At 42.6% G+C, this 23,356-nt stretch overlaps 1 protein-coding gene and 2 long non-coding RNA genes across 4 annotated transcripts in view; 1 reads left to right on the top strand and 2 right to left on the bottom strand.

The window, feature by feature from the left end:
* ASTN1 (astrotactin 1) overlaps positions 1 to 23,356 on the top strand; it is a 215,908-nt gene that overhangs the window by 44,511 nt on the left and 148,041 nt on the right. The gene's annotated exons all lie outside the window — the stretch shown is intronic.
* On the bottom strand, positions 7,129 to 10,013 carry LOC310766000. The gene is made up of 2 exons (XR_014549915.1): positions 9,329 to 10,013; positions 7,129 to 8,676 (listed from the first exon to the last, which is right to left on the bottom strand). It is a non-coding gene; the product is annotated as an uncharacterized lncRNA (long non-coding RNA).
* LOC310765990 lies at positions 11,624 to 18,589 on the bottom strand. The gene is made up of 3 exons (XR_014549906.1): positions 18,461 to 18,589; positions 14,552 to 14,647; positions 11,624 to 11,733 (listed from the first exon to the last, which is right to left on the bottom strand). It is a non-coding gene; the product is annotated as an uncharacterized lncRNA (long non-coding RNA).

Here is a 23,356-nt window from a genome sequence, read left to right as displayed (position 1 = left end):
ATATAAAAACTGAAGAAAGTAGAAGCAAGGACGCATCCCTGTTTCACTCTGTTGACAGCAGGGTGGAGCATGATAGGTGACCTTTGCTATTACATCTCACCTGCAATCAAGTGTTTTCATAGAGGCAGCGTATCAAAGTCAATAAACGACTACCTAGGTTTGTTTCTTCAAGCTTGTCCCACTGTCTCTGTCTTGGTATAAGAACAAAAGCAGATTTAAAATAAACGAAGGCTTCATAAAGTGCACCTCCAACTGGGGTTGTGTATTTCTCAGCCAGGTGCTGTAGGAGAAGCCTGTGATACACCTGTGGAACCATCTTTCCTGAAGCCCGCCTGCTCATCATTTAGAATTTTTTCTTGCTCAAGCCCATACCCACATCCATCTGTTCTCTCTAAATAAATATGTCTCTAAATCAGTGGTGGGCATGTTGCATGGGATGTGTGAGAGAATGGAGTCCCACTTCCAGTGCAGACTTGCGTTTATCTTCAGCCCCATCCCAAATCCCCTACTGCTCATTGGGGGAGTGAAAGCTTAAACCACCCTCAATGCTTCTCAACCAAGTGACATGGAACAGCTGAACAGTGTGGGAATGAAGGCTGCAGTCATACACTTTTTCTCTGCTGCTGAGCTGTTTGGCGGGAAGAGACACCACACCATGTAAAATTAGACAGTGGGTTGCATGTGGCTTGTGGTCAGCAGGTTGCCCACCATTGATTTAGAGACAAATGTCTTTTTTTTATACAGAGAGAATATGCCAATTGAACAGATAATGTACAAAAACCTGTCAAGATATTCACAATCACCAAGGAGGTTATTATGCATATTGACCAGGAAATGTCACAATTCTCTCTTCATGCACAGATTATGTGCACATTTCCCAAGAGGCATAGCGAATGTGCACAGTGGCCAGTTTTTATGTATATTAAGCCACTCAACTTGCATTGCCTGTTATATAGTATGTAAGATGTTGAGCCTTAAAAATTTTAACGTTTGAAAGCCATGCAATAAATCAGATTAAAAGTTAAAATAATAATAATTCTTAAGAAGTCTTATCTAAAGCGTCCATGACAGATGACCACCCAACCTTTGCTCCCTCCAAGGAAGGAGAGCTCACAAACTCCTGAGGGAGACCATTCCACTGTTAATCTAGATAAAACCAGGGTTATTAATACATAATTGCATGCAGTCTGAGGTCTATTTTGAAAATTCGTGTAATGTTCTAATATCATTATTGAATCAGTCCTCAAAAGCTGCCTAGTATTGGCTGGTGACCAAGGCCAGATAGAATTTCTGGGCTTGTAAAAGCTCTCAAGCCAAACACCCACCCACCTACCCCTGTCCTTTGGCTCTGTCTCCCCTCACCTTGGATTTTAATTTTTCCTCTGGAGACTCTGAGAAGGCGATTAAAGCCTGGAGAATTCCAGGTGGAAACCTGAGACCTGGCAACCCTATTGCATTGCACCAATAAGGGCAACTCCCTACTGCAGCATTTCAGGCATAGCTGTCAACTTTTCCCTTTTCTTGCAAGGAATCCTATTCGGAATAAGGGAATTTCCCTTAAAAAAAGAGAAAAGTTGACAGCTATGATTCCAGGCACTCTGACTTGTTGGGGAAGCTTCCATAAGTTTATTTCCTTATCCCAGGTTAGCTAATTTCTTCCTGGTTATTCCCACCCACCACCCAATGCTTCCTTTACAAAACAAAGCCATGGTTTATTCCTGACTGACTCTGTTAGAAAGTCCATGTGTAAACTGAATTTTTTTTCTTCACTAGTCCGTTACCGTAGCAACCCAGTTCCTATTCTGCTTTGGCTATGTCAACGGGGCCCTGGAGATGATATTGGTGACCTACAAAAAAGAGAGGGTATCCAATAGTTAGAGTATCCAATATTTTTGATTATCTGGAAAGAGTGCATGTGCGAAGAAACCAGCACCCCCCCAAAAAAAGAATCCTCATTTCTCTTTGCAGCTGCCAGCAAAATGTGAAAGATCAGACACAGATTTCTCCTTGCATGTATGCACAGCACATTTTTATAGATGCTCTTGTGGATAAAAAGATGAGGAGGCTACTTGTTCCAGTTGTCGTGTGGACTGCCCTCTGTTGGGTTAGGTACCTGTTTGTGCCAAACTGGTAACAGCAGCTACAAAACAAACAGTTTCTTCAATAAGAATTTCCTGTGTCTCTTCCCTTACCCTGGGCTGCAAAACTGCTTCATTTTCATGGATTGTCTAGATTCTCCAACACATGTTTAGTAGAAAAGACTCTGGGACTATTCTGCATATTACATGCCAGCCACAGATATTCCCCCTTCTTGTTTCTTGTGTAACTTGTATCGTAGTTCCCCCTGCAATTGGCAGTTTCTTTCATCCCTCCTCCCTGCTTCTTTTACATTTACTTCTTCCTCCTATAACAGATTCCCTCTCGTATCCCCATTATATATTGCAGTCTTTCACCTCTCTCATTTTCTCCCCTGACCCTTTCCCCTCAGAAGAGAGAAGAGAAAGCCCTCTTGTCTACTGATCACCTTTACTCAGTTCCACATTCTTTCCATTCATCCACAGGAACGGTGAATGTTGGTGTTGGTGTGTGAAGTGAAGGGACAAGAAGATGCAGCAACAGCTCTGAGCATCTCTCCTTTTTATGCCAGTCAGTGCACCCTTTGTTCCTCCTTTCCCCCATTATTTCTCTTTCTTTTATCACAGTCACTCTATTCATCCATGGTCTCTTTCCTCTCCCCTCTTCTCTTTTCTTCACTCCAACTTGGGATGCTGCAGCCTCACTTTCTAACCAACTCCCAAACTGCAAGCACCAGGTTGTTGGTTCCATTCTAACTAAAATCATATGGGAACAGCCAGGCAGTAGGACCCCCAACTGAGGAAGCAACTGAGGAGGCTCACCTGAAAGTGGATGGAGGTCCCTGGTCCATTGTTTGAGAAATGGTGCCTTGGACAAAGCACTAACTCTGATATAGCACTATTGTGGGATAAATGTGATAACCCCTTAAGCTCCTTGGCAGAAGGGTAGGATACACCTATGATAAATAGGTACAGGAAGTCCTCTGTTGTGGTGATAAGCTTTGTGGTGGATCCAAGAACCCAACACAAATCCTATAAATTAGTGGGAAGGATCCACATAACTTTAGTTATGAAGAACCCAAGCTAACCAAATATTCTACACTGAAGTTATTTATCCCCAAAGCTTGAGAGGGACTCTGATCCTATAGATTGGAAAAGGACTTTATTTGAGCTATTTCTCATCAAGGTTCTGCCCTGGAACCTCTTTTTCAGCAGCAGAACTTAGTCTTGAAACATATGAAGGAATAAGAAAACAAAAATTTCTTCAAGCATATTTGAGTGTGTTTCTTGTTCACCACTGAGTGGCCACAGCTCTCTTAATCAAATCTGGGGTTAAAGGGTGAGTCTTGTAGCTTTGAAGATCAGGTCTCCATGCACACTTGAACCTAGTTCAGGGAAGGAAGGTAAGAAGGAAGGAAGGAAGGAAGGGTGGAAGGGTGAGCGAGCTGCTTGGAATTCTGCTTCTGAAATATCAGTTTAGCACAACTCTCCAGGGAGGTTGTATTAAATTGGCTTGGTTAAATCAATTTAAAGCATTCATCTTTGGACTAAATTGATGGTATGACTATTGCTGCACCAACTGTGCAGAAGAGAAAAGGGGGGGGAGGGAAATCAAGGATTGTTGACACTCTTAGCATTAATTAAAACAAGTCACTGTTGTGTGTAGGAGATTTTAGGATAGGTTGGCATTCTGGGAATGCATTCCAGGTGGGACATTGAGCCCACAATCATGGTACTTAAGAGTGGACTCACGCTTTTCTTCAACATTTTGAAGGGCTAATTTTCATTAGGGGTTAGCAATACGCTCTTTTAAATTCAGGTATGAGTCTTTGTGTGTGATTATTATTTCAGACTAATAGAGAGAGATTTAAATTTATTTGGCTATTGGCCACAACAGAATACACATTTACAGCAAGGAATTAAAACAGTAAAAAGTTAAAGCTAGGATACAACATAATGGGTGGTAATGATATAATCAAATAAAACTCAACAGAAGGCAAACTGTGTCAAAGGTTTGCTATTATGATAAAAGTTAATTATTATAATTTTGAATTATATTTACTATTGTAAAGTATCCCTAAATACTAGGTGCTCACAGAGGTTTTTTAAAAAAGGGGCTCTTTCTACCGGCACACAAATATTCCTTCTCTCTGCCCATTCACAGCACATTCTCACATGTATGCCCCCATTTTCACTACTCAGATGCAGTAGTGATTTGAGCCCTTCTGTACTTGTCATTCATACTGCTGTCTGGAAGACATTGAGTATTCACACACATAATCTAACAGTTGACCAACACTATGTTCATGATACTTAACGCTTTGTCTTCCAAACCTAAAACTGAACCTTTCAACAGTGCACAATCCCATCTGTCCCTTGGAATTTATGTTCTGACATTCCTTTACGTTTCTAAGAAGCTGGAATTGGGACGCTTCTGAACATTCACTTTTGCTCATTTTGGGGGAAGAAAATCCTGTAGTGCTTTTGAGAAGCAACAAAATACCCCCCACAAAAAGAGCTTCTGTTTCTTGAACTTGCTGCTTTCTGTAGCACTTTCCTCATCAATAGGGAAAGAGAGGATATCATGACATTACGTAACCAGTCCAATGTGGCCGTCAGTATTGTGACTTCTATAGAAGGTAGATTTAAGTAAATCTCAGTAGATTAATGGATGGATGGATGCATGCTTATGAGGCAAACATAAATGGCCAGTGGACATGAGTGGACAGTGCTTGGTTGTATTAAATCGGCTTGGTTTAAAGCACCTGTCTTTGGGCTAAATTGATGGCATGACTAAATTGGTGCCATGACTATTGCTGCACCGACTGTGCAGAAGAGAGAAGAAATAAAAGCCACTGTACACAAATTTTGCTATGGGGACAAAAGCCTATACTGCCACCACCCTTCCTGATTGTAAACTTCAATTAGGTGCCCCCTCTTATTCCCTTTCAAAGCACGCCACCCTCCAAAGAGGCCTCACACCTGCCTTCAAAGTATCCCTCATCATAAGTTGCAGCCCCCTCCCCATTCTCCAGGCTGTATGTGTATCTCCCTTCCTCTCAAGCTCCTTCCCCAGGTGGCTCACCCAAACACAGAGGTTGTTGGAGAGCTAGTGACACCCAGGGGGGCTGGCCTGAGCTGTAGTTGCTCCTCTCACCCTCCTGCGGCTGCAGCAGCAACCTAGGCTCTTCCCAGTGCTCCGCAGTGGTGGTAGATGCCCAGCTGAGGAACAGTAGCAGCCTCCCAAGCTGTGTCACCCTGGCCTCCAACCCCTGCATCTGATTTGGAACAGGTCTGATTAAAATGCCTTAATCTTCTGGCTATCCAGAATGAATCCATTCTCTCAATCAGGTCCATGTTGAGTCAGTGGGGCCTCTAGGTCCTGCTGAAGTGCTCCCGCCAGTGTTGTTAAAAGCGCAACAGAGCCAAGAGGCCTCTGTGAAGTCTGTGGCTGCCAGATCTGTCCTTGCTACCCCTTTCTTCAATCTACTGAATGACATTGTGGGCTTCTAGAAACAGTCAGAGCTGATCTTAAGGCTTTGGAAGCTGCTGATCTGAATCCCAGAGGTGTAAAATTTCTGGAAACTTTTTATCCATGGGGTGTGTGGCATCCCCCATTTATTTTGATGGAAATTTGAAAGGAAATTGAAAAATACACATTGCCCTGGGTTTTTGGTTTGTTTTTTCAAAGCACCCTTTATAGATTGGAAATTGATTTGTTACTTTAGGAACATAAGATATATTATGTATAACTGAGTTTGCCATAAAATTGTCATGTTTGGTATATTGAGAATACTCAGGCAATAATTACAAATAGAATTTGCTTTTAATTTTTGTTGTTACAAATGGAGCTACAAGATGCTGAACTTACAAATAACTTAGCATATCTTTGGCTGTGCCAGTTTATGAGGAGCAAAAACACGCACAATAAAAGCAGAAGTAACCATCATCATTAGAGTAAAACAGATTATTACGTATTCTGAAAATGGTTGTGCCTGCTCCAGCCTTCCTCTGTCAAGCAGGCATAAAATACTAATTTCCATAAAAAGAGCTGAGAAACAGGGTAGTGAACCAAGACTCAACGGATGCTACGTGAAATTTAATCAGTCTGTTTCTCAACTGTCACTTTCAGGTTCCTGCTTCTTCATATTTGTTGTCATATTTATCAATATCATATTTACTTCTGAAAACTGAAGGTTTTCGAAACAAAGTGTGCACTGTTCTGCTATCTGGTACTGATAGGAGTTGTAGTCCAGAACATCTGGAGAGGGTGAAAGCTGAAATACGTATTGAACCATACATTTAAACCTATGTTTTGAGACATTTCTTTTTTAAATTGCAGATTAACATGGTGGAAACAGAAAGGTACAGAATGGTGGGTGTCCCTTTCACATGTTAAGTGGCACGGACCAGAAATGCAAATCCTTATATAGAACCCAAGCAATGGTGGTTCTTAGGCCACATTAATTTAATCCGCAGCAAAAGAATGTGAATTTGTGCTCATATACCAAGTCCCAGGTGCCATCACCTTGCTCTCACAGGACCTTTGCATTTGGCCCTTTTGTGTGTTGACAACTGACAGCTAAAGCATCTGAAGGCTGTGATTTTACACTCGCCATCTGCTGGGGAGACTCATCGCAGTGACACAAGTCAGTTTCATTTTGTGGCTGATGAGTGTCAGCCTTCATTTTGATAAGAGTGGGAATGAGGAGCAAGTTGGAGAGGCAGATGCCTGTGTCACGTCAGAGGGAAGTGGCAGCAAACAAAGGAAGCAGGAGGGTGAAGGAAGCTTTCAGGGATCTACTTCACTATTATCCATTATTATAAGCTGGTAGTGGCATTCCTCCTTTGCAAAGCAGTTTCCCTTCCCCTCTTTCCCGAACTAAATATTTGGAAGCCACCAGAAACACACACACAAAATACGTCCAAGTGATGTTCACTCAAGTCCACTGCACTTGAGCAGACTTGTTTGTTCTTCATAACTCAGAGCTGCTTCTTCCTCTTCCTCCTCTTCTTCTTCTTGCCAAACAACAACTTAAACAGCATTGTAGGTAAACTGCCCCGGTTATTATTATTTTATTTATTTATTAAATTGGTATACCGCCCTTCATCTGAAAATCTCAGGGCGGTTCACAGCATACAAATACAAAATAAAATCACAAAATACACAATAAAAACAGGAACGAAAACAAAACAAACCCACAACCCCCCTACAAGCACATTTAAACTATACAGTTCCAAGTGATACCCCTTTTCTATACATTTGAGTCCAATATGGAAGCAGATCAGCCTAAGATTACAGGGCTCAGTTCTTAATGTGATGAATTCAAGACTTCCTCTTCCTGATCTGATCTTGCAAAGTAGGACGCTATTATTATTTATTACCCCCTGTTGCAAATTGAGGCTGGGGGAAACAAGAAAAGAAGCTAAGAGAAAGGTCTAAGGTGCCCAGCTGAGTTTAGAAGCAAGAGCTGAACCTTGAACCTTCTGTTTCATAACCTGAGTATCTTACAATACAATATAGTGCATAAACAGCTTGGTGAGGAAACATGGTGCTGTTGAATCAGAACGGACAGGAGCCCACTTCTTTCAGCAATGATCCCTGATTAGCTACGATGGTTTGTACGGCCAGTATAAGAAATGCCGCTCTCTCTAGTGGGACTTTGTGCCCTTAGTGACAACAGGGCACAGGTAAATTTCGCTATCATACTGTGATCACTGCCTGCCTGGAATTACACAAGTAGGAAAGAAATCAGATGAGTGATGGATGGACAACCCAACACAAGTAGCAGTAAGGGCTTGGGGAACGTTATTTCCTTCCTAGGATCAGTCCTTGCAAGGCAAAAATATAACCTAAGGAGCGTTGACTCAAGCAAAGATGTGCACATGGGCATGCGAAAGAGAAAGGGAACATACTCATATGTATCTTGGTGCTTGCTGCCTGTTGATTCAGCCATTGTGGTGTTTTACAAAAAAATATATATTTTTACGGTCACCTTGTTTAGTAATTTCCTGTGTCTTTCAGTATGTTGCTCCCAAGTTTTCTCTGTGTACAACAGTTGTACAAAAGTTGCACAGGTGTGTCCAGAAGACTCTGGAGGCCTCTGGATTGCTCCTTGCTCACCTTGAAAAACAACAACAATCCCAGCCAGGTGCACAGGAGAGGGAAGGGAGTGTGGAGAGTTCTTTTGAGCAGCTGTTGTTTGTACCACTAGCATACTTTCTGTCAATCCCTTTCGAAGCATCATTAATTCCCAGCACAAAACCTGAATAAGCCACACCCACACCCACACACCCCTTCTGCAGACTTGTGGTGTCCAGACTTCATGGTCATCGGGTTTGGAACTAAACTAAATGAAAATGAATACTTGCATTATTTTGCTGTAAAATTTGAGTTTGTGCTATGAGTACAGAAAGACAATGTTTAAAATCTGGGGTACAACCCAGTGGAAAGTTACCTTGCACAAATCCCCTTTGACCTGGTCAGGAGCTGTGTAAAACAAAGAAGGAGAGGGGTTTTGGAGGGTGAAGCAGCCTTATGCCAACTGCTGATTCTCTGCATGGTCTAGACTGCCCATCTCAAGAACAAGTACAGTGGTACCTCAATTACAATTACAATTTATTTATTTACGGCTATTAGCCCATAAAATATGTACAAACATAAAAGCACAGGGACATAAAAACAGATATATCCGACAACAGAAGGTGAACACCACGATGCAAGGGTGGGTCATTGAGCAGAGCCAAGTGACAACTTGGGGCCAGGAGAGCTCCAAGGGACAGATCACAGAAAAGGAAAACTGAAGACGAACTCCGACATGCACTCTCATCATAACAGTTCGATTAGTTTTGATGTTGTTGTTGGTTTTTGGTGGTTTTTGAGTGTGAGATAACCGCATTCAGAAATCTCGCCACCTGCAGAGTTACAGAAGGATCTGTATCCTGCAAAAGCAGTGCGGCGTGTGATTCAACAGGCCTGCCAACCAAGCGCAGTAAAGCAGGACCCAGGAATTTAGCCCTGGCTATGCTATGTAGGGGACAGTTGAACATTATATGTGAAAGAGATTCAACAGTTTCCCCATCACACACACATAGCGGAGACACCAAACCCTTGGAAAATCTGTGGTTCAGCAGGTTCGATGGAAAGACATTGAACCTTGCACGAATAAATGCACGTCGGTGTGGTACTGATGAAAGAGATGACATGTATGATGGAAGGCCTCATTGGTACCTCAGTGGTACCTCAGTGGTACCTCAGTTTACAAACTTAATCTGTTCTGGAAGTCCGGTCTTAAACCAAAACCATTCTTAAACCAAGGAGCGCTTTCCCTAATGAGGCCTCCTGCCACCGGTGCTCTTCTACCATTCAGTTTCCGTTCTTAGACTGAGGTAAAGTTTGCAAACTGGGACACTACTTCCCGGAGTACTTTGCGGTACTACTGTATTCATTATTTTTTTAAAAAATCCACAGTAAGAATGGTACAATTTAGAACAAAAAATGTAGTGGCATAACAGCAACGTAGAACCACAGAAGATAATCCTGAAAGCAGAATTTAGCAAAATAAATGGGCCTTACACACACCCTCCCCAAAGAAACATCAGAGAAGGAGTTTTTGTCATCTCTTTGGGATGAAGTTTTCAGGGCAGTTGCTGGAAGGTTCTGTTTGTGGTCTTCCCTGCTCAAGCTTATTCCACAGATGGCATGAACAGTAAGGTTTGCTGAGCATCCCAACTGGTGTGTGGGTTCATAAGGGGAGAAGGGATCCTTAAAGCAAGAGTGTCCCAGGCCATGCAAGGAAAGGTTAAAAGCAACACCTTAACTTGGGCTATGAAGCAAATTGGCAATCAGTGTAGCTGGTGCAAAACAGACTGAATATGTGTCTGCTGATCAGTACTTGTTAGCAGTCGTGCAGGAGTAGTCTTTTCTAGCTGAAGCTTCTATTTTATTTTTTTTTTAGGTAAATTTTTATTAATTTTCCAACACATATTAAAAAACAATACAAGACAATACATAAACAAACAAACAAACATATAAACACGTATAATTTCTTAACCTCTTTTTCTTAAACCTTGTTTCAATGACTTCCCCATACCTCCCTTTTCTGCATCCCTGTTTTAAATTTTCCCAGCAACCCCTAATTTCAATACTTGTAATACAATTTCTGATCTTTTTCCTCCTATCCAATTACTTATCACTGCAATTCTGTTTTACATTACCCATGACATTTTAGCACTCATTAATTTTACAACAGTTCTTAAGATAAACTTTAAATTTCTTCCAATCTTCTTCCACCGTCTCTTTCCCTTGGTCACGGATTCTGCCAGTCATCTCGGCCAGTCCCATATAATCAATCACCTTCGTCTGCCATCTAGCTGAAGCTTCTAAATCATCTTCAAGGGCAGCCCCAGGTGAAGCGCATTGAAGCTATCAAGTCTAGAAGGTACAGAAGCATAGCGCAGTATGGCAAAGTCTGACCTACATTATTATGGGCTAGAGAAGGAAAAAGACACCCCTGGCAACAACTCTGGCTTCTCAAGGAGCAGGAGGACTTTTTGCTGCTCATACAAGGTCACATAGACCCCATTAGTCACAGACAAACTAATCTGCTCCAGACCAGTATGGTGTCACTTAAATTCATAATAATCTGGTTCAGAATATGAGCCTTAAAAAAAAGGTAAGGTAAAGGACCCCTGACAGTTAAGTCCAGGTTGTAGTGGGGTTGTGGTGCTCATCTTGCTTTACAGGCCAAGGGAGCCGGCGTTTGTCCGCAGACAGTTTTTCCAGGACATGTGGCCAGCATGACTAAGCCGCTTCTGGTGAACCAGAGCAGCACACAGAAACGCCATTCACCTTCCCGCCGGAGCGGTTCCTATTTATCTACTTGCACTTTGACGTGCTTTGGAACTGCTAGGTTGGCAGGAGCAGGGACCGAGCAACGGGAGCTCACCCCGTCACAGGGATTCGAACCACCGACCTTCTGATCAGCAAGCTCAAGAGGCTCAGTGGTTTAGACCACAGTGCCACCCGTGTCCCCTAATATGAACCTTGTCTCCAATATGAACCTCGGAGACACATAATTCATTTTTTCCAATCTGAGGCAAGCACAATAACCCCATAGTTTTTCTCTGAAATGGTTTATAATTCAGGCTGGGGGCAGGGGGAAATCTATGTTTGCCCCTGATTGTGGACCTAGTGCAATTGTTGCAGAGGTCAGAGCTTTTGAGAGTCTTAGCTAAATCTCTTAGCTACTCCACTAAACCAGCAACCAGCTCTTGAGTAAATGTCCATTCACCCTGGATTAATGTCTTGGTAAAGATAACAAGCATTGTAATATTAGGAGAAAACACATAATCAGAGGAAAGGCTATCATACGAAGAAATTAAATTAGTGAAAGCAAAAGCAGATGTCATTAAGCAACAGAGCCCATAGAAATCTTATTTAAATTATTGAAATAACTTATTGACTCAAAGATGGTGTTTGCTTTTTGAGTGCACATGCAGATATAATAGGTATCTTTCAAAATTGACTTTGAAGTTACAATATAAACAGCGCAATCAAACAACATAATATGTCCCAATCAAACACTTCTCAGTGGTTAATAACATTAGGAATAAATTATTGATGATTTCTTGCAGGATGGTAATTTTCTTTGTTCTGCTGGGAGAGAGAAGAAAATGAAAGCTAGCATTGAATGGTTCTCACTAATAAACGTAAAGGTACATCAGTTTCATTTCCTTGACCTGTGTCTTGATTTGCTACCCAGCAAGCAGTTGAGAGAAGCAGGAATCTAACTCGGCCAAGAAAATGTGTATCGATTTATCCAGGCAACTAAAATGGTCTCTTATTTTCAGAAATCCCATTTCTCTCTAGGGGAGAGTAGGTATTCTAAGGAGGCAGTTTTCTCTCACTTTTTCGGCTACTTTAAAAAAAATAATAATTGATTACCATCCACAGTGGTCCTAACCCTGTGAGACAGAACGTTTTGGTTTCATGCACATCAATACCCCTGCATGATGTCGTGAATTGTTCCTTTGCCTTTGTTTCTGTTTGACTTGCCCATATGCACTCCTTGAAGTTGTGGTCTGATTCACTTGCCTAAAAATAGGCCTTGTGAAAGGTGAGGTCAGTGCACATAGCATTGTGGTTCTGTGATTGCCCCATCATGCAGTCTTCTGTCTGAAAAGAAGCAATCATTTGCAGTTGTGTGCTTAAAATTGCTCTTGTCATTCAAGGGCTTGTGGCAACGGTGATGACACAGTCGTGTCATGCCCAACCCAGGGTACACTTTTGCTCATGTGAATTCACCCTGAATCCCAGTGGAGTTCCCCGAGACAGTGGTTACAACTCTGCAGGGAGCTTGTTGCTAGCTTCAGGAAAGATCTTTCACAAAAGGAAAAACCCCAGGTACAGCTAATTGGTTTGTAGATCTCAATATAGAGGAAGGAAGCTGAGGAGTGTTAAGCATCAAAAGGATCCTTTTAGAACCTGTGCATGAAGGAAGGTGAGTTAATTGAATCAAATCAATTTTAGAGGGAGGCAGAGGTAAATGAGTCCCAAGAATTTTGAGGAGTGACGTCCTGCTGTGTCATACCCCATGAAACCTTGTAGACAAGGTCAAAACATCTGAGTCTCCAGAAAAGATAAGACTTGTAGAGAGGAATGCCCCATCCTAAGATTACCTTTCCACCAGCCACCTTGCAGGTCTTGGACTGTTTTGTGTTTGTCTGCTTAGCAGACTCAGTGGACTCCAAAACAAGATGCTGTTTACACAGGGGCATAGCAGGGGGTCAACGAGGACTGGACTGGTGCAGTGGGTTTTGTTCACCCTCTGCACCCTGCCCCTGTTTCTGCCCAGCATGCATGCACCCTGGGCGCTGGCAAATGCTGCAACACCATTGCTTTACACACCATTTCTTTTTAACTCATGTATGAGACTGAATAGTTATGGAGATGAAAAAGCAACTTTGTTCAGCTGAAACCACTGGCTCACTTGTATCAAGACAGTGGTACCTCGGGTTAAGAACTTAATTCATTCTGGAGGTCTGTTCTTAACCTGAAATTGTTCTTAACCTGAAGCACTACTTTAGCTGCTGCGCCGCCGGAGCACGATTTCTGTTCTCATCCTGAAGCAAAGTTCTTAACCCAAGGTAATATTTCTGGGTTAGCGGAGTCTGTAACCTGAAGTGTATGTAACCTGAAGCGTATGTAACCCGAGGTACCACTGTATTTTCATTATCTAAAACTTTTTCAGGATGTCCCTCCCCATCAGGTGTGGTTAACTCACCTTAGGAAGGAGGGTGTTAAAATCAGACACAGAAGATTAGACAGCAAAGATTACACAGTAAAGATTACACAGTAAAGATTACACAGAGAGAGTAGAAGGCCCCCTGTGACTCTTAACAGAAGGTAAAAGGGAAATTTAGACCATGAAATTCCACAGGGCCACCCCTATTTTCTATCCAGTTCCTCTTTCTCATAAGTAGAAGTTCCCTCTCTATCTTTCTCTTTGTCTAAAAGGAAAGTATTTGAGAATACCTGAAGACCATAACCAAAGGAACGATCAACATTAATTGGTTTAACAAATGCTGTCAGCTAAACAGGAGTAAATCTCAAGGTCTTTTCTGCTGAGTTGTCACTTTCTCCAGCTTCTTATTGTTCTGTCTTCTTGCAGACTGATAGGACGACTGTGCAATACTAAGTGCACTTTGTGCATTGCCAGAGCGCTGCTTTAGGCTGCCCCACTCTTTTATACCTGGGAGAATAAGAAGGCTTCTTGTCAGTATGTGGTAGAGAGACGGGGAGAACCCAGAAAAGCACTAGTCTCTAGCAACTCCTCCCAAAAACATTCCCAGTTCCAGCAGCATCCATGGAACTTTGTAAGACAAGCTTGGAGGGAGCTGGTTGCCATGGGCGTAGCCTGGATTTTTGTTAGGGAGGGGCAGCCTTCTGTTGGGGGGGGCAGAACCTCATATTTGTATTGATTTTGATGGGGGAGCAGCTGCCCCCCTTGGCTATGCCCATGCTTGTTGCAGAGGGGAGTTTTTTAAAAACAAAATTGCCTTGCTGCTGAGCAGGGAGCAGATTTCTCCGGCAACTGACTGCAAAACATACAGAGCGGTATTGCACAGAATGCAGTGGTACCTTGGTTTATGAACTTAATCCGTTCTGGAAGTCCGTTTTTAAACCAAAGCGTTCTTAAACCAAGGCGTGCTTTCCCATAGCAGCAGGGGACTCAATTTACAAATGGAACACACGCAACAGGAAGCGGAACATGTTCTTATTCCAAGGCAAAGTTCACAAACCAAAACACCTACTTCTGGGTTTGCAGCGTTCTTAATCCAAGTTGTTCATAAACTAAGCTGTTCTTAAACCAAGGTATTATAGATAGCCATTGATAAAAACATCCTTGGGTTCAAATTAGGTGTGACTTTGATCATGTAGTTTTCTGTTTAGTAGCTGGTTTTTGTTTTAATACCTGCTATTGAATTCCATTGTTTATGCTCTGCAAGAAGTACATCTTATTGTCTGTTGTGACCATCCAACATTCAGCTTCATTGGATAACTCCAGATTCTAGTATTGAGAGAGAGAGAGAGAAAATGTTTCCCTATCCATTCTCTCAACACCATACTTTATTTTTTACACCTCGATCATGTTCCCACTACCTTACCTCTTTTCTAAACTAAAATGCTTCAAATGTTGTGACCTTTCCTTATAGCGGAGTTGTTTCAGCCCTATAATAGTTTTGGTTGCCCTTTCCAGAACCTTTTCTTGCTCTACATTATACTTTTTGGGGTGCAGCAACCAGAATTTTGCGCAGTATTCCAAGTGCGGTCGCACCGTAGATTTGTACAATGACATTTTTATATTGGAAGTTTTATATTTGAAACCTTTCCTAATGATGGTTTGCATGGAACTGAAATTCATGGCTGCTGTACACTGGGACAACTTTTTCATGCTGCACACTGGGTCAACTTTTTCATTGAGCCATATTCATGGTCAGCCACCACCAGTTCAGACACTGTGTTTATGTGAAACTAGCTAGGTTTGTTTTTTGGCCCAATGTGCTTTACTTTACACTTGCTTAAGACTGAATCATATTTGCCAATTTAATGCCCATTCAGGTGGTTTGGAGAGATCCTCTTGGAACTCCTTGCAATTTTTTTGTTCTTGCCACCCTGAACAATTTTATGTTACCATCAAACACCTGAGTCCTCACCCATAACTCCAGGTCATTTATGAATCAGTTAAAAAGCACAGATCTCAGTACTGTTGCTTGGGGAAAACCCATAACTCAAATCTCTCCTTGCTGAAAATGCCATTTATTCATACACTCCACTTACTGTTTTTTTAACCAATTATCCAATGACTCACAAGTCTTTGGTAGGGAACTATCCTGAAAGCGTTTTTAAAGTCTGTGTACTCAACACAGTGCCTGTTGGATCACCCCTATCCACTTGGCTGCTGTTCACCATGTGAAAAAGTTCCCATTGGCACCAGTTGAGGTGTGGCCCTAAGCTACTTGCTATTGCTATATCTGTTACACTCCTTTGAAATCAGGTTTATGATGGGGGGAATTGGAAAGTTTTAAGTTTGGAATCTGAAAACCTGGATACAGAGTTCTTTTATTATTATTTTAAAAAGGGTATGTCAAAGATGGGTGTTAGTTCTTCTATTCCTCTCAGCTCCAGCCATCATGACTAGTGGTTACAGATGATGGGAGCTGGTATTCTGGAACATCTGGAAAGCCACATGTTCTCCATCACTGGCCTAAAGGGACACAACTTTGGGTTTTGTAGTGAGTATCACACCCAACACCTGCAAAGCAGAAAACAACAACAACAACAACAATATACCACCCTATACCCAGAGTGTGCCGCTTGAACTTGCCGATCAGAAGGTCGGCGGTTCGAATCCCTGCGATGGGGTGAGCTTCTGTTGTTCGGTCCCTGCTCCTGCCAACCTAGCAGTTCGAAAGCACGCTGTGCAAGTAGATAAATGGGTACCTCTCAGGCGGGAAGGTAAACAGCGTTTCCGTGCGCTGCTCTGGCTTCACCAGAAGCAGCTTAGTCATGCTGGCCACATGACCCGGAAAAACTGTCTGCGGAAGCAGACAAACGCCGGCTCCCTCAGCCTGTAAAGTGAGATGAGCACCACAACCCCAGAGTCGTTCGCGACTGGACTTAACTGTCAGGGGTCCTTTACCTTTATACCACCCTATACCCAGAGGTCTCAGGGTGGTTCATAGAACAAAATCAAAATACAAAACCACCAAACACGTAATCAAAATAAAAACAACAATAATCCAATAACCACTCTCCCCCACAAAACCCCCCGCATTTTAAAAGAGAATAGGATACCAATCAAATCAACCAAAGGTGTATAGGAATAGAACTCTGTTAGTGCATCAGCTCATGTTCTAAGGTAAATCTGGCTGCCACATTCATTGCTATGGTGCTGAGGCCCACTGACCCACCTCTTCTCTGAAACTGGAAGGTGTTTAAAGCTGTTGTATTTCCCCAGAATCTTTCATGTACTAGAAGGCATGGTAGTCATCTTCTGAATCTGATGCATAACTGGACACCTCTTGTGTCTTTAGTCAATAAATCCACATTCTTCCCAGTGCACAGAAGGAAAATGCAGCCAGCATTTTTGAGAAATATATCAGTATTGTCAATTTCCCTGCAGGTTCTGGGAATATAGCTGCCATTCTTGTGTCATGTGCTGAGGGAACAACCACCGTGTTCAGAACCATGGGCAAATTGAAAGGATCCTGAAACAGTGAGCCAAATAGGCTTACTCTGTGTACTGGGGGGTTTCCAGATAGGTAACTGGACTGTTGAAGGGAGCCAGCGTTTGTCTCTGGATCCCAGTACTATAACGTACTTATAGTAATGGGCAACTTTGCTTTTGCCAGAAGAGCAGGAGCAGGAAAGGAGATGGGCTCTTCCAACTGGAGTCAAACTTTCACTTGGGGAACATTGATTTAGACTTTCACATATATCTGTCCTCTCAGTATATGTGCTTGTGCAGGTAATATCTCTTGAGTTGGAATAATTATCCTAAAGAAAACACTGAGTTCCCGTAGGAAGCAATATAGCCCACAGCTGTTTTCAGCACTGGGCTGACATATTTTATTTTATTCTTTTTACTTAGATAGATAGCCCTCTCTATCCCTGGGGGCTGAGGGTGGAGAGCAGTCTTGGTAAACAGAAACAATAGAATGCGACAAAAACAATTGCACACAAATATATATATATATATATAGAGAGAGAGAGAGGAATGTTAAAGTACACAGCCAAAATAATTATTTATTCATCCAAACTTTCTACCTTCTAACTTTCCACCTAGACTCAACTAGCATGGAACTTGTGCATGGCTGCCTTGAAACCCCAACACATTGCAAAATGGTTCTAAAGCATGTGCTGAGCCTCTCATACCTGCCAAGGTTGTGTTTTGGTACGACCCTGGGTATGATTTTGTTTTGCCTTTTTGTCAGATGTCTTGGCTTGAGTAGCTTGCAGAAGTAAGCTCAAGCATACAGAAATTCAGATCACCAGCTTCCTCCACTCAGTGGAACTATGTTGGGGTTCTAGAGCAATGTATAGGAAGTTGTGGAGGAGCCACAACTCCAATAGAAAATGACTGCTAATGCACCCCTGTTGTTCAGACTTGGGAAGCCTTAATGCTTGGGCAGAATGTTGATGACCATTGCACATGCACAGACTAATATTATTTGCAATGTGTGAGAGCTAAGTCCTCCATGTGGACCCCAGAGCCCTAGTTGAGCTGTACCACTTCAGGATTGCAAGCTTGGATGCCGTCCCCCATTAAAAATTCCCTGCAAGCCACTAGGAAGGCGGTTAGGCTGGAACTCTTCTGTAAATGCCCGTTTCATATGTGCATAGTATTTCTTTGTAATGTGGGGGCAGGATTCAAACCTACCCATAATCTGAGGTAGTACAGTCCAGCTAGATATTCCTCTAGTTGTTCCTATGTTCCAGCTCCTGTAGGTCAACAGAGTTATTACCTGAAGATTACAGGGGAATCTGTGCCCATGGTGTAATGTACTGCTGATGACATGCCCAACATAGACACCTCCTGTTCCATAAGAGGGGAAAGCTGGCTTAAAAAGACACAGTACTGTAAATTCAGTAGGCTGTGGTCACCTCAAAGGGTAGAATAGATGGAGCCCCCCGAGCCAACATGAAGTATATTAAATTGCATTGCAAAGATAATAATGACCTTTGTTTTTTCACACTGAATTTAATGGACTTTAAAGTGTTTTAACTTGTGTTTGGGTGGATTGTGTTATTATCCTAACTAGAACAGCTTCCTGACTTTTCTCGTTATCAGAGCATCCTGGAGTTTGGAAAGAAAACATACTTTTTCCACTTTTGCTTCATCTCTCTCTCTTTTTCTTCTGTAAAGGGCTGTTTGTGCCTTTAGGATCAGGAAAACTGGAATCTTATGTGACTCCTCCCAATGGAGCTTTGATTCTATGCCCAAAAGGCACTTAGTGCTTCACTTAATATTAACAGGATGTGAGCGAGGTTTCACTGCGACCTTTGGAACTTTCTATAACAGGACACTTTGAGTATTTAAAACACACACAACACAAGCCCAGAGCAACAGGACTGCAGTTTAGCATAAGGCTAAAGTGTCGGTGGAAGACATTTATGTAATGTTAACAGCCAATGAATACCTTACACTAGCGAGTATCTGGACTGAAATGACACAAACATTCGTATTCTATGGCTAGGAAAAAAAGAAAAGAAAAAATATTCTATGTCAAAGGAATATGAACTCCTCAAATCAAATCAGATTTTGGGAAATGGTGTCTTCACAGGCAGAGACTGCAAGTTAGAACCAAATTTGCTAAAACGTCATGTTTTCTTTGGGATACAATAGTTGAGTTTTTGCACATCCTGTGTTTTTTTGGAAGTACTTTGGGATGGGCCCAGTGTTTCTCACTTTTGCTGTTCCAGTTAGCCCCTCTTACTGTTTGATTGAAGGTTGACCTCTGTCTTCTGTATCTGGTGGTCTCTCCCTGTCTCTGTTCCTATTCCTTTTTCATTCTCCTTTTCTTAAACAGACAGACAAACACCTAACTGTTGGAGTTTGGTATACATTGCAATGGTGTGCAGAAATAGTCAAGTAAGACTGCCAGTTAAAATATTAATAGAAAGTTAACTTTTATTAACTCCAAGCAAACAACACCATTCTGAGCACAAGTTGACACGTGTCCACTATGGAGCTTCAACAAAAGGGACCATAACACTAAGACAGAGAAAGGAAGACTGGCTGGTGAAGGAGGAACATAGGAAGTAAAAGTGTGAGGAACACAAGCTACATGACAACAAATGTTATTAAAGAGAGAACTAACAGGAGGAAGAATAGGTAGCCTTCCATTGGTCACCGCTGGTTCGACAAGCATTTTTGCTTTTACTCCCGAAAGAAAGGAACCGTTGGTGGTGGTATTGTTGGCACAAGTCACTTTAGATGGGAGTATGACCCTTATTGGTCACAACTGGCTAGTTCATAGCCAGTGGTCCTGGGTGTGATTCTGGTGCTGAACCTCTGATAAGAGGAGATTCTTGCCTGTTGCAGGTAAACAGGAAGGGGGCTGTTTAAAAGCCTGGATCACATGTGTAGATTTGGGTAGGAAACCTTTGGCTTCAATGTTCAGAGTTCAAGGGACCGTTGAACTGGTGAAGCAGCTACTGGAATGTGCAAGACAGGGTGGACAAAACAGGATGTGCCAGATGTTTGAATGAGTCGGAGGACATACTGAGGCAAAGAACTGTTCTGAAAGGATATGAACTGTTCTTAAAGGATATGCTGAGACAAATAATTATTCATGAAGATAATGTGATGAAAGCTATCATTTAGTCCAACCCCCTGCAAATACAACCCCCTGCAATACAAAGAAAATGCAGCTGTCCCATACGGGGATTGAACCTGAAACTATATAAAGGCTGGAAAGTCCTTGGCACAGAACGTTGCTATCCTGCTGCAGAGGTGGCCGCCCACCGAATCTTGGAGAAGATCATCATTTTTAGTGAGTCCGCCCATCTGGTAGGTGTGAATGAGAGGAGTGAATGAGTTCTTATTAGTTATTACCTGTTAATCAATAAAGGGTTATGTCAAGGAAGATTTGTGTCATTTTTGTCTTTCTTGAAAACACTCTGATCTAAAAGAATCTCCTATCACCAATCTTGTCACACTCCTCCAGATGTTGCTGGGAGTTGGAGTCCATCAACATCTGGGCCAAAGGTACCGCAACCCTTGTGTAGACCCAAGAGCAAAACAGTGCAACCCGTGTATTACCTTTCAAAAATGTATTGGCTGCTCCGCTTACGAGCACCAAGCGTAGCCTCAGCTGCAGCACCGTAACCTGTTGCCTCTGCTCTTGCAACTGGAATGGCAGAATAAGATTTGGGTGTAAGAAATCATAGAGGAAAGGGTGTGCTAAGAGCAGAGAGGGTTGTACTAAAAAGCCAATTGACTGTTAGCAGAAAGTTCTGAAAATATGGGTGACTTTGGGAATCCTGGGGAGATTTTGTGGAAGGAAGAAGGAGAGTGTGTTGACTGCTTGACAGAGGCAAGTGGGGCAATATCAGAAGTTATCAAAAAACAGCATGGCAGGGGAAGGCCTGAAGGCAGCAGGAAAAGATGGGGCCATTGTGGTGAAATATATGGGGAAGGGTGTGGAAGACAGAACAGGAGGGTGGTGGGGTTTTGTCTTTTACCGAAGAAAGAGAATGTAAGCTTCTGACTTGCACAGAGATCTTCAGGCAGCACTTTGTTCATGTGCTTTGCTTGATGCAAAATCCCTAAAAAATTGGCTGAGGCAGAATCAATTGCAATGCTTTCTTTTTTTTTTGAAAGAAAACCTGCTTTGCTGCACTTTTGCCTTCCTGACCAAAGAATTGTGCTGAGAAAGGACCCAAAAGTTCCCCTTTGAAAGGAAGAAAGGGGGTAAAAAAAAAAATACACTAACACAGCAGGATTAGATTTCTTTTAAAAATAAGGAATTAATTTAAGTAGATAATCCAGTCAGATAACCAATTTGCAACCTGGTCACCCTGTGTCTTCAAACTTCACAGCTATCTCCAGAAATGTTCCTGTGAGTTTTATCTGCTGGAGTTTCAAAGATTGGTTCTTTCAAAGGAAAAGGTAGGCCTGAACCCAGCTCTGTTGAAATAGTGAGGAACTAATGTTAGTGGGAGCCAGAATAGGTTTTTTTTTTAAGTCAATTGAAGTTGATGGGAATGTTTCAGCTGATATTAATGAGCACCAAGAACAATTCCAAGAGACTATTTTTCAACAAGCAAATGAAAAAAATGACCTATTTTGTGGGTTTTGTAAGAAGTGGAATGGTTTAAAAAACAGATCAAAACCCCGTCGCTGCTTGCAATGTGACTATGGAAGTAATTCAGATAAATGAAAAAATGTACACATACATTTATGTATGTATCTTCTTAAGTCCTATTAGCTATTCATAGAATAATGTGCAGTTGAGTAAAGGAGTAGGGTGAAATTGACTTGTCTTGCTTCTGGAATGAAAAAAAAAACAAAGCATACCAAATATATCCAAGATTGTTTGGGATGTACTGTAAAAGAAGGTGTCAGGATCTGTCAACCATCGCGGGGAACCAAATCACTGTAGCTATTTGGATCTGGCTTGACTTTACCTTCCCAAGCTGGCCATTGGCTCCTCCTCCTCCATAGGGAGGTGTGTAAAGTACTTCCTTTATGGATTAACTTTGCTTGAGCTGACCTTTCCTGAACACTTTAACATGTCTCAGTGGGAAAATGGTTGGAAAGGGAAGGGTTAAGCACTCCCATCCCTTCTCCATTACAAAGGAGATGGGGACATGGACCTTTGTAGCACAAAGTGTTGTTTGCCTCAAATATCTCATCTGTGAATTGCTTTGAATGGTCTTGGCTGAGTAGGAATGCTGCAGAATTGGAAAGGTTTATAGAAGCACAGACTTTCATGGAGCACTAATGACCTCTGCTGTTTAGGGCCTTTAATCTAACAAGCTCAGAGTCTTTATAAACTTTCGTTGCTTGGATTTGAGTGGTCAGAAGGCTTCCAGAGCTGTGTTGTTTAATTTGGCATACTGTTCCAGTGAGTGGAAATAGGTAGTTGCTATTACATTTTTGTGTGTGGAATGGGTCAGGCATGCATTTGTGGGAGAGACCCTCATCACAAACCTTACCTTTGAAACCAGGAGAGTGCCGAGTGGCTTGGGAAAACACGCACACACTCTCTCACACACACTGTTCATTGGATCCCAGTGTGACTAGTACCCATGCTCAGGCCTGACTATTTGGCAAGCATGAGTTGGGGAGTCCTGTATTGGCTGTGTCTTGGAGTTCCATCCTGAGCGGGTCCTCTGGTGTCATGACACAGGGCAGCAGGATGGGGGTGTCTTTAATATTTCCCTTGGGATGTTCCAGGCTGGGAAATAAGAAAATGCATGGGTAGCCTCTTAACCTCACTGAGTAGCTCTGGCAGCCTTCCCATTGCAACACAAAAGCAAGCCTCTATAGTCATCACTGCAGACTCTCCAAGTGTCCCTATTTTCCAGGGACAGTCCTGGATTTACGGAAGCCATCCTGGTTTCTGATTTGATCCTGGAATGTCCCGCTTTTCCTTAGGACACCCCTATTTTCAATGGAGAAGTGTTGGAGGATATGGAATATGATTTTCTGTTTTCATTGGAGAAATGTTGGAAGGTATGATTTGCCAAGCGATTGAGCATAGGCAGTGAGTTCCAGTCAGAGGTGCCAACTTGGGCCCCAGCCTGTGGGTGTCCAGTGGTGCACATGCGACCTGACATCATGACATAATGTCATGTCTCATGCCACCGCCACTCTCCAGCACCGATTTTGTGCTTCTGTGGCAGCAGCGGGCGCCAACAGAGGCCCCGTGGTGGAGAGGGAGGCCCCGGTCCGGTCGTCTCAAGAGCTGGAAGTAAAGCAGTGGGCAGCAGTGGGCGGAGGCTGAGCACCCACAGTGAATTGTTTCTGGGTGCCCAGGCACCCAGGGCCCCCTGGAGTTGGCACCAGTGGTTCCAAGCCAAGCCAAGCCAAGACCTGGCCTGGTGAGTAAGATCTTGCTGGGTCAAGCTTGGAAACAAACATTTATCTGATTGCCTTTTTGAAGTGGGAGCATTTTGTAAATTGGAAGAATCTTTCTTTCATACGACGAACTTTGATATGCGTGGACAGGCAGGTTAGTAATCTTTTTGTGGGTCAGATTTGCAAATA

Source organism: Podarcis filfolensis (genome assembly GCF_964270895.1).
Source record: "Podarcis filfolensis genome assembly, chromosome: 6".
Classification (NCBI taxonomy): domain Eukaryota; kingdom Metazoa; phylum Chordata; class Lepidosauria; order Squamata; family Lacertidae; genus Podarcis; species Podarcis filfolensis.
Note: the sequence above shows the minus strand (reverse complement) of the source record. Positions and strands in the feature narration are given on the sequence as shown.